Raw genomic sequence first — 19,257 nt, 5'->3', positions numbered from 1 at the left:
CCCTTCCTTCCTTCCTGAGCATGCAAATTTGTGGCCCTGGTGGAGAGAGCTCTCCACTCAGACTCCTGGAGAACCACTGAGCAAGGACTTAGGGGAACGGGTTTTCACTCTGAGGTTTCAGTTAGTGGCAGCCTTGCCGCTCAGAACGCTGGCCGTGGAGGGGCAGCAGGGGTCCCTTTCTGGGACTGAATGTGTCACCAGATTGAGATGGGTGACCCTCAGAGTTGAGAAGAAAATGAGTTTATACCCACAGGAAGTGGATATTTTTAGCTGTCAGGCTGACAAATGGGGAAATCTTGACAGACCCGGAACTGTTGTGTGAACAGAATTCTATCAGAGTTCCCCTGTGCGTCTCACATGCTGCAGATTTGAACCATATGCCAGGCTACAGCAGGTGCTCAGTAAATATTTGTGGAATAGGTGAATAAACCCTCATTGTAGCAAATGGGCATAAAGAATAATGGGTCCTTTTTTTTACAGGCCAACCTCCACTATGTTCTCTTTCCTCTCCTACTGGCTGATTCACACCTCTTGAAAATCCAGAGGGCAGACTCCAATAACTTTAAACATACATTGTGGCCATCCACATGTAGGGTACCTTCCCAGCCTCCGTCAGTTCCTGCCACCCATGGTAAACTGGCGAACGTGGTCTACCTTCCCTCAGACCTCAGCTTCCACGGCTCCACGCAGGGCCAGGCAGGGACCCACGCTGGGACGTGCATACACACATGCAACAATTTCTTGAACTCCTAGCAGTGAAGCCACAGCGCTCGACAGTGGGGATGGAATGGTTAGCAAGTAATAGACATGACCTTTCTTCATCTATATTCTGGGAGAGAATGATATTAATCAAATGATGATGACATTTTAAAATTCAACTGTGATAACGGAGCGCTCCGGATGACAGCTCCAGGGCAGGAAGCTGAGAGTACTTGACAATGATGACCCAACAAGGTTGGGCCGAATCCAGAAAGTCTCCCTTGAAGAAGTGGTTATTTTAGCCGAGAGCAGGATGATGAGCAGGATTTCAAGATAACGAGGTAGGAGGGCACAGGCTTCTGGGCAGAGAGGCTCCAGACACGGAAAACAAGGCCACGGAGAGGCGCAGGCGGAGAGGAAGCCAGGACGAGGCGCGGTGATGTAACAAGACACCTTTCACGGGTGGCTGCCCAGAACCGGCTCTGCCCCTGGGTCTGCTCTCAGTGGCCTTGACTCTGAGAAAACCCGGCTGGCAGAAACGGAGAAAGTAAAGTGAGTGACCGAAAGTTGAGGTTGGAGGGACAGGCAGGCCAGAAAAGGCAGGATGTCAAGGGTTTAGGGTTTTATTCTAAACTCCAGGGAAAGCCAGTAAAGGGGTTCTAAGCAGCAGTGTGATCAGATTTGTGCTTTTTTTTTTTCCTTTTTTTAGTTTTTCTGGCCCAATATAGAGAATGCCTAGAATATTACAGAATGGCGAGAAGAGGCTCTGGCGGGACCACTCGAGAACCACGGGGTAATCTGGGCACTGAACTCGGGCGGCGTGAACTTGGGGTTGTCAAGAACGACAGAGAGAGGAGGTCTGATGTAAGAAATATCTGGGAAGGTAAACCGACAAATTTGATGGTGGGCCACATATAGGGAATGAAGAAAGGGCGGATGCCAAGGTAACAGAGAGCTCACCTGGATGGGAAATGATGCGTTGAACACCGGATCAGATGGAGTGGGGGGGCGGGGGGAGGAGGGGGGTCTCTGTTTTGCTCATGTGATATTAGAAGTGCCTTTGGGGTGGATTAAGGAAACAACATGGAGACAGCAAGTAAGTCAGTGGATTTGTGGGTCTTGAGCTCAGATGAGAGGAGTGAGATGGTTTATGAATCGAGACCCGACAGTGTGGCCACTGGAGGCAGAGAGAGGGCACACTGCCCCCTGGGTCGCCCTGGGAGGTGCTGCGGCACAGGTGAAGGAGGCTGTGCCTGCCGAGAACCGAGGCAGTGGTTGGCGGGACAGGAGGGGGCCAGGCACGTGGCATCAACTCTGTCCCGCAGGTTCGGAGTTGGGACTCGAGCACTGGAGTTCACTGGCTGAAGGGAGCACAGGGAGCACGGGGAGCACGGGGAGCACGGGGAGCGGGGACGTTTCCGTCACAGGCACACGGTGCTGGGAAAGCCGTCTGCAGGGAGCGCTGCGGGTGGCAGAGTGGCAGAAGCGGAGAAAGGAGACAACCGCGTCACTGGGGCAGATGGGGAGCGCTGTGCAGGGGCTGTGCCCAGCTCCTCCCCGCACTCCTTCCCCTCCCCGGGCCCGGGAGGTACCTTCGAACCCTTCCTGAAAAGTCCTCTGTTTGTGTTGAGCTGATTTGAGTGGGTTTCTCTTTCTCTACGTGACAGTGACACACAGGGCTGCAGGGGCAAGCTGTGCGTTGGGGGCAGGGCACTGGCTGGCCTGGCTGGGCTGCCGCAGACAGACAGAGCCACCCGGGAGAGGAGGACAGGCCTGGGACCAGCACCACATGCTAGGCACTGTCACACACTCTGGACCCTCAAAGGCACGAGCCACTGCCCCAGCTGAGATGAGAACACAGAGACATAGTGACTCCCCAGGTCACAGACGAGTGCACAGGAGAGGAGGGCGACCGCCTGTCCGTCCAACGTGACATGTAGACAGCAGCTAGATGGGGAGAGGAAAGAGTGGCTATTTCTTGATATATGGAGAAGGATCTATAAGGAGAGCTCATTAGACACCAGTATGGATTTTTTTTTAGTTGGTAATTAATGGAATAAACATGGCACCCGGGAAGGATGATTAGAATTGATATAAGAAACATAGATTAAAGAGAGAAGCTGGAGGCGGGGAAGTTGATTCCCATACCCAGTCCTAGTGGGACGTGGCCAATGTCTCCCTTTCCTACCTCAGTGGCCGGAGGCGGAGAAGGCAGGGGCGTGAGTGTCAAGCTGCTCCCGGGCGCAGACTGAAAGGAGGGTTTAGCCAACAGTGGGCGGCGTGAGCTGATTGCTCGGACTTGTTTTCATCCTCGTTGACTTTACAACCCCTGGTCCCCTCGGCCTTGCAAACCTCCCCGCGGTCCTCACTCACCCTGGGCTGCGGGCTGATGGCAGAGGGATGAGGTCAGCTTGGACGAGGGAGGCTGTGGTGACCGGAAACCCACCGAAGTCCCCACCAAGCAGGGCTGTGCCCCTGGAAATGGGTTCTAGATGCCGAGGAGGGGGTTCCTGAAGAGGGGAGCCTGGGGCGAGAACGGGAAGAATGGCCTGGGAACGTGGGAGGAGCTGGAAGAGCAGGGCGGTCCAGGGAAGGGCGGCTGTGGGTTACTGAACATTCTAGAACAGGGACCTGCTAGGACCGGGGGACAAAGGGCTTGTGTGGGGAGGTGGGGCCTGGCCAGGAGCTCTGGGGGCAGGCTCGTGCTGGGGTGGGAGCCCCGTGCTGGGGGCTGGGAAAGAAGGCGGCCGGGAGCCCCCCCACGGAGGGCGTTTCTGAGCTGACGGGCAGTCCGCCCCCCACTTCCCAGGCAGGTGCATGGGTGGGAGGCCATCGGCGGTGGCTTTCAAATGTTTTCAGTCAGAAAGAAAACGCTGCCATCCCATTCCCGACTTTATTTCATTCTGTCTCGCCTCGTATTTCACACAATGGGAGCTGTCAGGGTGACTCTCGGACTCCATCCCCCACCTCCTCTGACAGCCCGAGGCCCACACGCAATCAACTGTTGAGGCTTCCAGGGCAGGGTGTGTCTCTGTGTGCTGTGCGAGTGCCGGCTTGCTGTGTATAACGAAGCGGAAACAGCCGTGAACAAGCAGTTGAGTGTATCTGTCCTGACTGATATGTCGTGTCCCTGTGGGACCTGAGTGTCAGCTGGCTCACCTGTAAACTGAGTGATCACCTGTCTGATGATCCAGGCCCCCCACATCTCAGAGGTGGTCAGGAGGTTCGGGACACAAGGAGCAAAAGTATTCCCTCGTCACCAATAAATGCTACTGATAATTACAACTGGCATCTGTCCGCAAGGGGCACCTCCGGATCTAACTTGGAGTCTGTTTGGATGCTGCCCCTCTGACATCCTAGACCTCGAATGCTCGATCTTAGAACCACCGTGCCAGCCCCTGACCTTGGTGTAACTCCTCCGACTGCCTTGTGCGCTCCTGCTCATGGGCTGCTGACCATCGCCGAGACGGTCGGCAAACGCATTTTAACAGCGGGCCCCTAGACTCAATTATTCATTAATTCAGCACATGTTTCTTGAGTGCTTACTGTGGGCAAGACTCTGTGTTAATCTCCAGGGAAACACAGTTGAATAAAACAGAGACCCCTCCCCTGCTCAAGGTGCTATCAGACAAGTTCAACACTTGCTGTATAATGTACTGCTCACAAAAATTAGGGGATATTTCAAACCGAATATAAAGCGATAAAATACCCCCTAATTTTTATGATCAGTGTTAGTTTCTTGATCACAAGAAGTGTTATGTTGGATCCACGCCCAGAGACTGTGCTGAGGAGGGACCCCTGCCTTAGCCAAGAAAGGGGTGGCAGTGAAGGCTTCCTGGAGGAGGTGCCCCTTGAAATGACATTGAAGGATGACGGGTCGTTGGCCACGTGAAGGGAGCCAGTGCAAACCGACTAGAAGGCCGTGGCTCTGCTCAGCAAAGCTTTTGAGTCCTCTGTTGTCTCCCGGGTCCACCCCCAGGTTTCTCGTCCAGATCCTCGCTATGTTGCTCACGTGGTCCACAGCCTCTAGACCTCCTGGGCATCCCAGCCCGTGACCTCTGGGTGAGCCCTCCCACAGCATGGTAGCATGGGTCCCTCCCTGCTCAAACACTCACACTGCACCCAGAACCGGGTCCCAGCTCCTTAGCCTGGCACTCAAGGCCCACAAGCCACCTCTCCAGCCCGATACCCTACAGTGCTCCAAACACCAGCGGGTCAAAGCCGGCTACCCGCCAGTCTTTGAACACACCACGCTCTCCTACTTTCCCGTTTCAGTCCTTGCTCTTCACTATGCTGGGAAGTTCGAGCAGCCTCCACATTCCACTTTCCTCCATGGAGAGCATATGGACCCCTTGAGTCCTCGCCACGATTCCACTGTCTCGGAACACCTTCTGGAACCCCCTCCCCCACGGCTGACAGACAGCCTCCCTTCTCTACTGGAGTGGGTGACCAAGAAAGCTCAGTGATGGGTCCCCTCACACACGGACAGAAGGGACTGCTTTTATGCCAGGGACCGAAGGAAACAATTCTGGATCTTCAAGGATCCGAGTGAGAGGAGACCTGGGCAGAGGAGACGGAGGGCCTCACGAACATCATTCCACACAGGCTGCAGCGGGCATGGCTTCGTGACAAACACATAGGTTTGTGTCTAGTTCTCCTCAAAACTCAGAATTTCTAAAAAGGACTGAAAATTATATTTTAAACGTCAAGCCGTATGGACAAGAACATGGAAGTAGAGATCATAGCAAGTGAAAAATATCAACCTAACTTTAGTGACCGGAAGCAATGGAAAGAGAGACGGGTCCAGCCAAGCAGAGTGGGGCGGGAGCAGAGGAGGGCAAGGCGGTTCCCACCCACATCCAGTGCCTCCCACGCACCTGGTCTGCCTCCCACCCCCCTCGCTCCTCACCATCCAAAGCACCGTGACCAGCGTGCATGGGCCCCAGGCGAGTCACAGCAGTGCAGTCCACAGGACCTCACAGCCATCTGCACTCCACATGTGCACACTGCTGCCCCCGCACTCTCCCCATGATGCTGTGGGACTTGCTGGGCTCCCAGCCTGTGAGAACTGCAGGGAGGTGGAAGCCCTATGGGGCAAGTGTCTGGCCGTGGGAGTGAGGGACTAGTGGATAAACTCATCTCCCTTCCCCCCTCGGATAGATTGTTCCTGGGTGCTGCACTTGTATTTGAGAGTCAGTCCTGTGAGACTGAGGAACCAGCTACTCTTGAACCCAGGGGTGCTGAGCACAGAAACAACGTTTGCACCGGCGCCTCCTCCCCGGCCTGGCTGCTGTGACCCTTCGTCCGCGCCCCCGGAATCGAACTGCCTGATGAAACTCAGGAGCTTAAAGAAATGAAGGACCACCCCCAGCCCACCGCAGGTTGCCAAGCACGGGTGGAAACTGACTTGGGAAGAAAGAAAAGTTGAAATTGGATGTGAAATGAAGGTATTGATTTAGATCCACCTGGTGTTTTTTAATACCTGAAAATGAAACTTCTAATGTCTGAACGTGCCTGGAAAGCTTGAGACTCTGGCCGGGAGCGGGGAAAGGTGACTCAACGGGGCAGGGCTGAAGGACGCGTGCTGAGTCGCTGGTCCGTTTTTTTTAAGTGACTTTATTTTTAAAAAGAAGAGGACGAACATGCATCGAGACCTACTATGTGACGTTTATGTGCATGTCATCCTTACCACAATCTTTACAGGGAACTGAAGCTCAAAAAAACGTGAGGTTCCCAAGATCACACACCGGAAAGCAATGGACCAGGAATCAGTCACAGACATGTCCCCAGACCCCATATGCCTCCCAACCAAAGTGATCATCACAAGTCCAGCTATTGATGTCAAACAGACGGGGTTCAAGCTCCAAGGCAGCCAGTAACTAAGACTATGTCTCTTGGACATGTTATTTACTCAATAAAACAAAGAAATAATACCCCAGTTAGAGGCTTGTTGTGGGATTAAACAGAATCGTTCCCATGCAGAGTTTAGCCTAACGCCGGGCCCAGGGCAACCCTCGGTCAGCAACATCTACTGTCAGCGTTTAACTGTACTGCACTCTGAATAAGAAAATCCTTGTCCAGGTGAAACACAGCAATAATTTGGAAGTGCCTAGAACACTACTGAACTATAGCAGATACTCAGTAAGCGATTGTATGTGAAGCTGGGTTTCCTCTCCCCTGGGATAACACACAGAACAGTATGGAACGTGCCATGCTCTGCACTGCATGGGGGACACTTCAGAAAAACAGAACCACAATGCCTGACCTGTGGTGGCGCAGTGGATAACACCTTGACCTGGAAATGCTGAGGTCGCCGGTTCAAAACCCCGGGCTTGCCTGGTCAAGGCACATATGGGAGTTGATGCTTCCTACTCCTCCCCCCTTCTCTCTCTCTGTCTCTCTCTCTCTCCCTCTCTCTCTCCTCTCTAAAAATGAATAAAGAAAAAAAGAAAAAAGAAAAAAAAAAACAGAATCACAAGATTGGAAGGGACCATGGAAATCTTTTAGGTATTTTCTCCTTTAAAAGACTGTAAACTCCTTAAAGGCAGAGGTCTTATCTTCCTTTCTCCATCAATTTACTTATTTACTTGTTCAACAAACACACATGTAAGACTTAGGGGCAAAGGATTGCAGGAAATAGTCAGAGAGACAGAGATGACTAGAACCTCGGTCCTGCCCTCAGGAGCTTTGAGCCAGAGCGAAGCTGAGCAGCGTCAGGAAGGGAGGTGCACGTGAGGCCCCGGGCGGTCAGCATCCACCCCGTGCGGCATCCCCCATCGCGCCGGCTCGAGCGCCGAAGGGTTGTCAAACCAATAGCGAATAAAAGTGTCTGTGATTAAAAAGAGTGTGTACCCAGGAGGACGGGAGACAGGGTGAGCTGAGCACACAATGGTGGGCATTAAAATTTCATGCTGTTTGGAGGGTGAACTGACAGCGTGCTGTGTTCTCCGCCCCCGGGTATCCGTTCAGGCCTTCGCTCCAGCCTGTGTGCCCGCGGTGCCCTCTATGCGGTGGGCATTCATTGGACCCGTCCAGAAGTCGGGGGGGGGGGTGATCTGACTCAGGCATTCCCAAATGCCAGGCAGGCATGAGCGCAGGCCAGGGTCTTCCCAGACATCTCAGAAGGGAGAAGGGACAGAGGACGTGGAAGTGGGAAGAAGGTGACCTGCTCCAACTGTATTTGGCTTCTTCCCTCAGCGGCTTCTTTTGAAGGCTTTGTCTCCGGGGGAGAAATAGGCTTATGTGGTTCATCTCCTCTCTTTATTTTCCTTGTTCTAGGAGCTCAAGGGTGTGTACACACACACACACACACACACACACACACGTCATATTCTGATAGACGCACCCACGTGCTCTCTTAGATAAGGTTCCCATGGTCCCAGAGGCAGGCCCCTCCCCCTTTACCTGGCCGTTTGCATTGCCACATCAGGGGGATGAAAGCCTTCCTTCAACAATATCCCCCACACACATCCCACCACCAAACAATGCCAAGGGCTCCTACTGTGGGAAATCCTACAATGGCAGTCGCGAGGGTCTGTTAGAATGAGGAACCCCAGAAAAGATTCGGCACTCCGCCTCTCGGATGCGTGCACCTCAGGGTGAGTGAGAGCCCAGAGCCTCCTCTGAGCTCGTCTTGTTTAAAACCTTCTCAAGATTACACTGCAATTCCTCAGAGAACATTTTTCAGTGGGGCCAAGTGTTCTATGTAAACAGATCAAATTTTTGGTCTTTGTAGTTCTTATTTTGTGAGGAGCTGAAAGGCAAAGCTTTGTCTTTTTGAATATTTTTAGAGCGACAGAAAGAATAGCAAGACTAATACAGAGAATCTTCGTGTACCTGGGGCCTAATTTTCCCCTTTCTTAATGTTTTCCGTTAATATGGTACATGTGTCACAACTAATAAAACAATACTGATAGATTATTATGAACTGTATTTCATACTTGACTCAGTTTTTGGTTAACAATAAGCTGAATATTGTCTTGCTGCCCTCTCTCCATCTGCACCTGACCTTGACTTCCCCGCGTGGCCCCTGGAGGTGGGCGGAGCTCACCCTCCAGGACCTGTGAGCAGTCCACCTCCCTGCTTCACTGCCCCTGCCTGTCTTTGGTTGAACCAGGGCTCCCATCCAACACCCCGGGCTTCTCTTTGACAGATATGAATTTCACCAAGTCACAACAGGCTGTGATCTAATACTATTTTATTTTGTTGCTCCAATTGTTCCAGCTCTGGCTCCCACGTCCCTTCAACTGACAATTCCCCTTGAGTGTGGGTGTTTGGGGACCATTTCCTTACATTCTAGCACCAGCAGGGGCTCCGGGTTCATCTTGTGCACTTCCTGCCCCAGGCTCAGAAGCAGCCATTTCTCCAGGAAGCCCTCTATTGGAGAATGGTATTAGAAACCAAGATCTGGGGCTAGGTGTGCTTATTGCTCCTGGGCTGCCAGCTGTTTCTAGGCCCTTCCAGATGACAGAGCACGTTGTATTGCCTACCAGCTATGTTCTAGGCTCTGTTCTAAGCACCATGGAAAGCCGTGGACTAAATCCCAGAGCCCAGGCAGCTCACAGCTTAGCAGCTGAGACGAAGTAAACACACAAGTGATAAGTAAACAAGTAAGTAGTAAATGCTATCATGGAGGCAAAGGTTAGGCGAGAGTCCAAGGGAGGGACCTCTAAACCCCAGCTGAGAGGTCAAGGTCAAGGAGGAAAGCTTCTTGGAGGTGGTGACACTAGAACTAGTGAGCTAAGGATGTACCCCACCAATGTTTTGAAAAGAACTGGTCATAGGGGTTGAAACTAGACCAGAGTGCTCTCTGAGTCTGGAAATTTCCCACTCCCTATAAAACAAGGCAGTGGGGCAGAAAGCACTGCGAACCTGGTCTCTCAGGTACTCTGAGTTCATAACCAGCCTTGACATTCTCCAGCCAGGTGGCTTCCAGAGTGCTGTCTTCATCAGCCTCATGTCCCTCAAGGTGCTGTCTGCCCTCCCTGCCTCCTCAAGTTGTCCCAGAGACTTGATGAGATAACCTGGCACAAACGCTCTGTCAACTATGTGGCGATGGGAGCCAGTCACTGTGTCCTTCTGTTTTGACATAACCCTTCCCCGCTGCCTCCCTGAGTTTAACAAGGCTTCCTGTCTGGCCACATCAACTCCACGCTTCCAGACATCTTCCTGGGGGCTGCACTGAGGTCCCCAAGCGTCTGTTTCCATCTCCAGGCTCAGGAAGCAAGAGCCTTAGTGGGGAAACAAGTAAAGCGAAGTCTCAACAGGAAGCAAGTTGCTCGGGGTTGGGGGGTAGTGAGCATATCAGTCACACAGTATGAATAACCAGTCATTAAGGATCTAGCGATGGTTTGGCTCAGTCTTCTCCCTACCAAGTGCCAAAAACATATCTAAGCAATAATTGTAATATTAAATATTTCATGTTTTTAATAAAAAAATAATAATACTCTTTCAACGTCAGTAACCACCGATATTCCTTCTCTGTACTCCTCTTATTCTGAAAATCCATCGACAAATAGAACATAAATAAAAGTTCAAAGAAGGAAGTCAAGACTAGGAGCAGGTGAGCTGCCTTGACTTTGCCGCTCACAGATCGTCAGTGTTCATGACTTCCAGGTTACAGTCTCACATACAGGTAGCAATTAACAGGAGAACCAAAGGTTAAACTCCCTGAAGGGCTAGACTTTGGCAAGAATATAAGAATATGAACTAAGGGAGCTTTGCAGAGTCTAAATCAAAGAACACTTGGATTCTAGAGATCTGGTGACCTTTGGGCATGTAGCTCTGTGAAGTTCGGTGTCTTTATTAATGAAAAATAATAATAATTACTGTCTCATCTCCCTCTTGGACCTGTTGGGGGGATAAAATGAAATGGGGAGGTGAAGTTGATTTGTGAATCATTAACTAGTTCTCATCATGGATACACATTACCTACGGTAGCCTCCTGTGTTGTCATTTTCATGGTCCTACTCTGTTGCCCCTAGTACCATACTAGAGAAGTCTCTCAACATCTGTCCTCAGTGAGCACGACTCTTAGTAAATATAAGCCAAATGCCTAATGTGGCCACTTTACTGGTTTACACTAAAGTGTAAATAGATGTGTATATTCAGGAGTTGTGCAACCCCAAAAGACTGTTACTCCACCCGCATTCATCTTTAAAGGAAATACAAATTAAGCTCTAATGCGCTGGAGGGTGGTGGGGACCTTTTCAGTGTCCCTCAGATCACACATACCCAGCCCAGTGACATCACTCTTTGTGACCTGAAGTCCGTAGTTCAGCGCCTTTATTTGGAGCCCCTCAGAATAGGACCCCAACATCTCTTTCCAACTTTAGCTTCCATTACCTTCAAAATTCTTCCCTTAAGAAACAGAAGTTTTTGTTCCACACTATATACCCTGTGCTTTCTTTCTTAAGCCACTTTACTGAGGTATGACTGGCAGACACTAAGCTGTATATACTTAATGTATACAACTGGATAAGCTTAGAGTATATACCCATGTAACCATTAGCACGATCTGTGCTATAAACACACTCATCACCTCCAAAAGTATCGCCCTACTCTATTTATTTATGTATTTTGTGATGAGAATACTCAACATAAGATATACTTTTTAGCATATTTTTAAGTAGGTGATACAGTATTGTTATCTACAGGCACTGTGTGATACAGTAGATTTCTAGGACTTCTTCATCTTGCACAACTGAAACTGTGGACCCTTTGACTAAGACCTCCATGTTTCCCCTCCTTCCAGCTCCTAGCAACCACGATTCCAGTCTCTGCTTCTATGAGTTTGATTATTTTCGTTGTCTCAGATAAGCCCGATCACATAGTATCTGTTCTGTGTCCGGCTCATTTCATTAGCATAGTGTCCTCCAGGTTCACCCATATGTTTGCAGATGGCAGGACTTCTGTCCTTTCTAAAGCTGAATAATATTCCAGTCTTACACACAGCACGCTGGCTCTACCCATTCATCCATCAGCAGGCATTTAGGTTGCTGCCATGCATTGGCCTTTGTGAATAAAGCTTCAAGGAACATGGGAGTGTAGCTATGTGCTCAAGATCCTTATTTCAATTCTTCTGAATATACTCCCAAAAGTGCCATTGCTGGATCATAGGTAGTCTTATTTTTAATAGTTTTAGTAAGCTCTGGTCTTGGCAATAAAGTCTTGGATATGATATCAAAAGCACAGGCAGAAAGCAAAAATAGACAAATGGGACTACATCAAAGTAAAAAAAAACCTCTGCATAGCAATAAAAAGTATCAACAAAATGGAAAGGCAACCCTTGGAATCAGAGAAGATATTTACAAACCATTACACTTATAAAGGATTAGTTTCCAAAATATATAAGTAACTCTTATAACTCAATTCCAAAATAATAATAATAATAATAATAATAATAATAACAACCTGATTTTAAAATGGGCAAGGGAACTAAATAGGCTTTTTTCCAAAGTAGGCGTACAAATCCTCAACAGGTATATTAAAAGGTGCTCCACATCATTAATCATCACGGAAATGCAAATCAAAATCACGATGAGATTATCAGATTATTACTTCACACCTGTCATGATAGTGTTTATCAAAAAAAAAAGGATAAGAAGTCTTGAAAAAAATGTATAAAAAGAGAACATTTGTACACTGTTGGTGGGAATGTAAACTGGTACAGCCACTGTGGAATACCCTCTGCTTCCTTGCCTCCAAGCCTCTGTGTGTGCTGTTCCATCTGCCTGGAATGCCCATAGTCTCATCTTCGCAGATCCACATTTGACTCACTCTTTAAGACTAAGCTCAAGGTCCATGTCCTGCACAAAGCATTCCCTGATTTCCCAGTACAGAGATGGTCTCCTCCTGCCACGGCACCTCTCCCCTGACTCCTACTTTCAGGTCTCTGTGTGGGTTATTCCTCTATCCATCTTAGCTCAAGAAGGAACCCCAGCCTCAGATATAGCCCCCATTGGTGCCCAAATGTTCACCCTTAGGCTCTCAGGTAATCAGCACATCGAAGAGTTCCCATCTGACACAAGACAAGTAGGAGCTGGAGGGGGGTGGTATTCAGAAATATAAGACTCTGAACAAGCCTGTAATTTCACTGAGGATATTCTAATAGAGGATACAGACAAGGAGTGCTCTAGTAGCTAAGAGAAGGGAAAGAAACCATTAATGTTGAAATGGACCCTCCTTTGGGTCAGATATTGCCTTTTCCAGAAATTCTCTAAAACCACACATGTATTCCTGGAAGTGAATATCTCAGTATGCTCCCAACACCCTGACATAATTCATTTACCAGATGCTTTTCCCCTTCACAAAGTAGGGAAGATACAGATGGACCCTTGTGTATATACTCTAGATCAGGGGTCGGGGACCTTTTTGACTGAGAGAACCATGAACGCCACATATTTTAAAATGTATGGATAATTCCGTGTGAGCCATACAACAACCCATGCACATCATGCATTATCCAATCAAAATTTGGTGTTGTCCCAGAGGACAGCTGTGATTGGCTCCAGCCACCCACAATCATGAACATGAGCAGTAGGAAATTATGAATGGATACATGAGAATGTTTTATATTTTTAACGTTATTATTATTTTTATTAAAGATTTGTCTGCGAGCCAGATGCAGCCATCAAAAGAGCCACACCTGGCTCGCGAGCCATAGGTTCCCGACCCCTGCTCTAGGTGCTTAGAGTGCATAGAGCAGGACCTGGGCAAGGGTGAGGCAAGCACGGTGTCCAGGGTTCAAAATGTAAGGAGGCAACCACTCTCAGGCTCATGCAGGGGCACAGCTGGCACTTAAGCGAACCTTAGAGAGTGAGCGCTTCCTTCCTCCTTTTCTCCTAGACATCATGCTTGCCCTCCCCTTAGTCCTTGCTCTGGGATAGAGGCTACAGAAAGGGGCCAGAAAGCACAGCCTAAGGACCACGACAGCAGGGACAAAATTCTTTTTCACAACGATGCCCAGAGCCAGCCTTGGATCTGAGCTACACTCTCTGTATCACTTCTCCCCGCACGGTGTTTTGTCGCGGTACAGAGAAAATGGCACTGTCGCGCTAACCTCGAACCTCTGCTGGAGTGGTGCAGAGCCAACAAGATCCAATGATCTGAAATCTCTTCCAATGTGATGCCTGAAGAAGCAGCCGAACTTCCCTGTTTACCTCGGGCATGGCTTCCGTGATAGGTTAGGTAATCACTTCCCCAACCCCAGCTCCCGCCCTATGGCCTATATTTGCCAGGATAATGCTATTTTGGGTGTTTATCATGGTAAATAATGCAGGGAAATGGCAGGAAGTCTCTAGAAGAAACTTGAGAAGGGAGCAGTTTTCAATGTCTTTCAAATTGCTTTTCAAAGTGAAATGCAATGAATTCATTTAAAATTTTTTCCAACACCACCCCTGCCTTGATTGAAATCTCAACTTCTTTAAATGACAGGCAGTTCCCAAAACAATGATTAAAAGCATCTCTGAGACTTAAGGAAAAAAAAACAAATTAAGACAGATAAAAGGCATTTTTGCTGTATTTCCAAAAAAATGACCCCAACCTGTCCTGATTCCTTCTAAAATATCATTTTGGTATCCTTAAAACAGATGTAATCTGATAGGATCTTAAAAAGACCTCAGATCTGGGTCATTTTATTAAACCCAGAGGAGTCAGGAGATGAAGCCTTGGATGTTCTGAAATATGAAACTTCCAACAGAGGCCACGGTTCTCAGGAACTCTAACTGAGTGGAATGCTACTCGGATGGTTCATCCAACCTGTAGCGTCCAGATTCCTCTAGAATCTGACCGTGCTGCTAGAAAATGCCCTCCTGTCCCGCCAGTTTAAGCAGAAAAATGTTACAACACTGCCTTAAATTTCTACGATGCTTCACAGTCTACAGAGAATAGTTGTTTATATTATCTTTGTCCCTTCCAGCCTGTCCTGCTGCAGACCCAGCCAGACACCAGAAGAGGCGAGAGAGAGAAGTGATGCTGGAAGTTCCCATCCTCATTCCTCAAGCTGGCTTAGAAAAGGTTCCACGTTTTTGTTTTTATGATTTCTATGCCCCACGGTTGTGTCTCCCTGTCCATCCAGACTCAGGGAATTGAAGGGACAGTGAGGGGAAATCAAAGATGAATCAGACTGTGGTGAACTCATCGGAGTGCAGTAATATGATGGTGTTCATCCAAACAGTGCCACAAATTAGGCCTCAAGGAAAAATGCCACTTACTGATGTCAATTCTACGCAAATGTCCTCCTACTTCATATCAGTGAGATGTCCTTGTGTAGCTCTGCTGGGTCCTGGTCAGTCTTCAAGGAATCTAAGGAAGGCTTCAGGGCCCCGAAGTCCAAGGCTTCTGAGGTTATATTATTGGGAGTTGTAGCTCCCCAGGACTCAGTGGAGACCTCTGCGTGTCCTCCAAAGTTTTAAGGCAGCAATTCAATGCCTGCTATACATTAGAATCACTTAGAGAAGTTTAAAACACACAAAAGCTTGGACATCATTCCCACAAACTCTGATTTCACTTTTGGGGGAGTAGGACCTGGCCTACCCCCCCCTAAAGCCCCAGTTGACTCAAATGTGAAGCCAGCATTGAGAACCATTGCTCAAGACAAAAGGTTCTCAAGCATTAGAAAGCCCCAGAATGCCCTGACGCGTTGGTTAAAGCACAGATCTGAGGGCCCACGTCCAGGGTTTCTGACCCAGTGGGCCTGGGCTAGGAGATGAGACTGTGTCTTTGTAATCGGTTCCCGGGTACTGCCGGCGCTGCTCACCCAGGGACCACACTTTAAGACTCACTGCTCTATAGTGTCGCAAAGCTTTTCACTTACACATCAAAATCAATTCAGCTAAGCCCTTTAAATTTACAGGGAACACCACACAGTGACTCAGATGATCCTACTTACTTAGGTGGCATTATTTGCCTGGCTCAGTCTGAGGCGACAAAGCAGCACAGTGAGACTCACTTTGGGACTCTCGCTCTCTCATCCCCTTTCTCTCTCCTTTTCCTTCTTCGTGTGAATGGAGTCTGGAGAGCATTCTGTTGTTTGTTTGGGTTTTTTTTTAAAAGCCCAAGAAGGTCATTCCTAACATTCTGCCTGGGGGGCCTCAAATGTCTACCCACCAGTTAGGGTAGCTTCGTGCTGGGTCAGTCCTTGGCAGAGACTGATGGGTTCCGGTTTCAGCACCCTGGAGAGCAGCCCCCGTGCGATACACAGTGATAAAAACAAGGACAGTGAAACTGCAGTAATCATTCCCAGAGAAAAGGAGGAAGAATGAAAGACACACAGCACGTCCTCATCTGTGACAAATTCCTCAGTCCCACTGGGAAAACATGGCCAAATCTCTTAATTGTACAATGCCTTCAAAAACTTAATGGGCTGTTTTTCTATCTACTTCTAGTCAGCATTAGTCAGTGCATGTGGACATAATCAGATGAAAAGTTTCCACCTCTCTTGTCTTTCTACTCAGCATGCCTCTCTCTCTCTCTCTCTCTCTCTCTCTCTCTCTCTCTCTCTCTCTCTCTCTCAGTATCCACAACTTGATGACAGCTAAATTGAGTCTATCAGACGGTGAAAGACTGTCCCTAGCACTCAGAACAGTGCCTTGCACCTGGTAAGTGCTCAATAAATATTTATTCAATGAAATATTTGGGGAGGGGGGGGAGAGTGAACCAATATCTTCCATTTATCTTGAAATGCATCCAAAAGTTTGAGTGTTTCTTAAATTTAAACATGCATCAGGATGACTCGGTTAGAACACATTGTTGGGGCCACCCCCAGAGTTTCTGACTCACTCGGTCTGTGGGCTGGGTGGGAGCTGAGGTGGTTTGATGGATGACAGAAGAACGGAAAAATCAGTGGTTATGCGACAGGACAAGTATAGCACAGCGTTAACGATAGAATTAGGGTAGTGGGCACACAGGTGTTCGCTGTAAAACTCTTTGAACTTTATGTTTAGAACTTTTCACAACAAAACGTTGGGTGGAAATTATAGTGGGGAAGCTGAGGATGTTGAGTCTTGGACTTCCCGGACACGGACTAATTAGCTCGTACTGGGAGCAGCTGCGCAGCTGCAGCCTGGCTAGCATGGGCCCCCAGCACAGGCCTCCCTCGAGGCCAGACACAGGGTGGCTGGTGCTCTGAGGGCAGGTGGGAGAGAGAGAGTGGAAGCCAACAGTGGCCCTTCTCTCCTGGATGGAGCCTCAGGTTGCAGAGAAGGAAAATACATGGCTGTCCTCAGCCACCAAGGGGCAGGATGCAGTCCCCAAGTCGGCCCTGAGCCCACACTCTCCCTGCCTCCAGCTGTTCCAGGACGAGAACACACCTCCTTCCTCGGCACCCCCCACAGAGTCCGGCGGCGAGGGCTCTGCATTTACATGGGGCTGCATCACAAACCACGAACCACCGCTGGGCAAAGCCTACGTCACATCAGAAACGCAGCAGAGTCCCGGGATCTTGAGCAGTTTCCAAGCAAGATCAATTATCATGATGCCACATGGCTGTTCCACTTTTTTCTCTCCAGGAGGTCTGTGGTTTGGGACAATGACAAAAAAAGAATTTTCCTAGATACAGGAAAGACCTGTCCCGATAGCGGGATACACCACACGCTGGTCAAGGACTCTGGGCATCCCCTGTCAGAAAGCCGGAAGCCACGGCTCTGGAGGGCATGCTGGCGTCAGGCCTCACCAGCAGGTCTCGGCCCTCAATCCCTGCAGCTCATTAGAAGAACGAGGCGAGCGAGCCAGGGTGTGGCAACTGCCGTAGGGACTGGCAGCCTGGGCGTCAGCTCAGCTACTTGGCAGAGGTCTCTGTCTCCCCCCTCCACACCCTCTCCCCGCACCCTCTCCCCGCACCCTGCCGCAGCCTCAGGGCCCCAGGCAGCTCAGCCTGTGGGGAGGAGAGTGGAGCCCGCGTTCCCCTTGTCACTCGGCCAGCCCAAGTCCTTTCTGTCATGCTTTTTCCCCAGGGCCTTTCAAGTTAGCTTCCTAAAGGCTTCCCGCTTGTGGGTGCAAAAAAAGGGGGGGAGAGATAGAAAAAAATGTGAGACTAAACACCCTGATAACGGCCATCAGACTTGGGGGTGCTGCTGGACCCAGGAACAAGGGGGAGCTGGTTTGGGAGGACCAGCCGAGGGTGCTGCTGGACCCAGGAATAAGGGGGAGCCGGTTTGGGAGGACCAGCCGAGGGTGCTGCTGGACCCAGGAATAAAGGGGGAGCTGGTTTGGGAGGAACAGCCGAGGGTGCTGCTGGACCCAGGAATAAAGGGGGAGCTGGTTTGGGAGGAACAGCCGAGGGTGCTGCTGGACCCAGGAATAAAGGGGGAGCTGGTTTGGGAGGAACAGCCGAGGGTGCTGCTGGACCCAGGAATAAGGGGGGGCTGGTTTGGGAGGACCAGCCGAGGGTGCTGCTGGACCCAGGAATAAAGGGGGAGCTGGTTTGGGAGGAACAGCCGAGGGTGCTGCTGGACCCAGGAATAAGGAATAAGGGGGGGCTGGTTTGGGAGGAACAGCCGAGGGTGCTGCTGGACCCAGGAATAAAGGGGGAGCTGGTTTGGGAGGAACAGCCGAGGGTGCTACTGGACCCAGGAATAAGGGGGAGCTGGTTTGGGAGGACCAGCCGAGGGTGCTGCTGGACCCAGGAACAAGGGGGAGCTGGTTTGGGAGGAACAGCCGAGGGTGCTGCTGGACCCAGGAACAAGGGGGAGCTGGTTTGGGAGGAACAGCCGAGGGTGCTGCTGGACCCAGGAATAAGGGGGAGCTGGTTTGGGAGGAACAGCCCACTGCTGTCACCACCCCGTAGGCGTAGAGCATCATGGAGGCAGCTGGCGAGAGGCAGCTCCTCACCCTGCTCTGCCCGGGGCCCCTGGCGGCGGGGGCCTCCCCCAGAGCCCACCCCATGGGCAAAGCAAACCCAGAGCTTGTCCCCTCAGGGCAGTCAGGGTGTCCCATTAATCTGGGAACTCCAGTGTCCACCACGCAGGCTGTCACACCAGAGGAGCTCAACAAATGCTGGGTGGCTCTGTGTGACAGTGTATGACAGCTTCTCCCTGCTCGCTGTCCCGCACACCACTGGGCCCTGCGCGCGGGTAGAGGCGGCTCCGGCCGGGGGGATGGCACAGACCGCGGCGTGTGAGAGCTTAACACTCTCCTCACGGAGCTGTCACTCCAGCGCGGCGTGCTCTCCCTGCAGAGCAGGCCTCACGTGGATTTTCTTCCCCGAATTCTCCAGGAAGATATATTGATCCAGCCCAAATGACATCAATAGACCCAGGTAACTAAATAACACTTCTGGAGTTGGCCTTAAAATATGTATGACTTAGCCTAGAGGCACCACCGGGTGGCTTCCGCCCCTCCCCGCCCTCCTCTCAATCCACTGTGACTTCTAAGCACAAGGCTCATGTCTACGCTACCCGCCCCCTCCCAGCCCAGGCACTTCCTGGCCAGTCCCAGGACAACATGAGTGAGTGGAGATGAGAGCTGAAGGTGACAGAGAGTGGGAAAACCATGCAGTTCCACCCCAGGTCCCAAAGCAGACCTTGTCAGCCCCCAGCACAGGGTCTCAGGGCTCTGGCC

Source organism: Saccopteryx bilineata, chromosome 11, assembly GCF_036850765.1.
Source record: "Saccopteryx bilineata isolate mSacBil1 chromosome 11, mSacBil1_pri_phased_curated, whole genome shotgun sequence".
Classification (NCBI taxonomy): domain Eukaryota; kingdom Metazoa; phylum Chordata; class Mammalia; order Chiroptera; family Emballonuridae; genus Saccopteryx; species Saccopteryx bilineata.
This window is presented reverse-complemented; position numbering follows the sequence as displayed.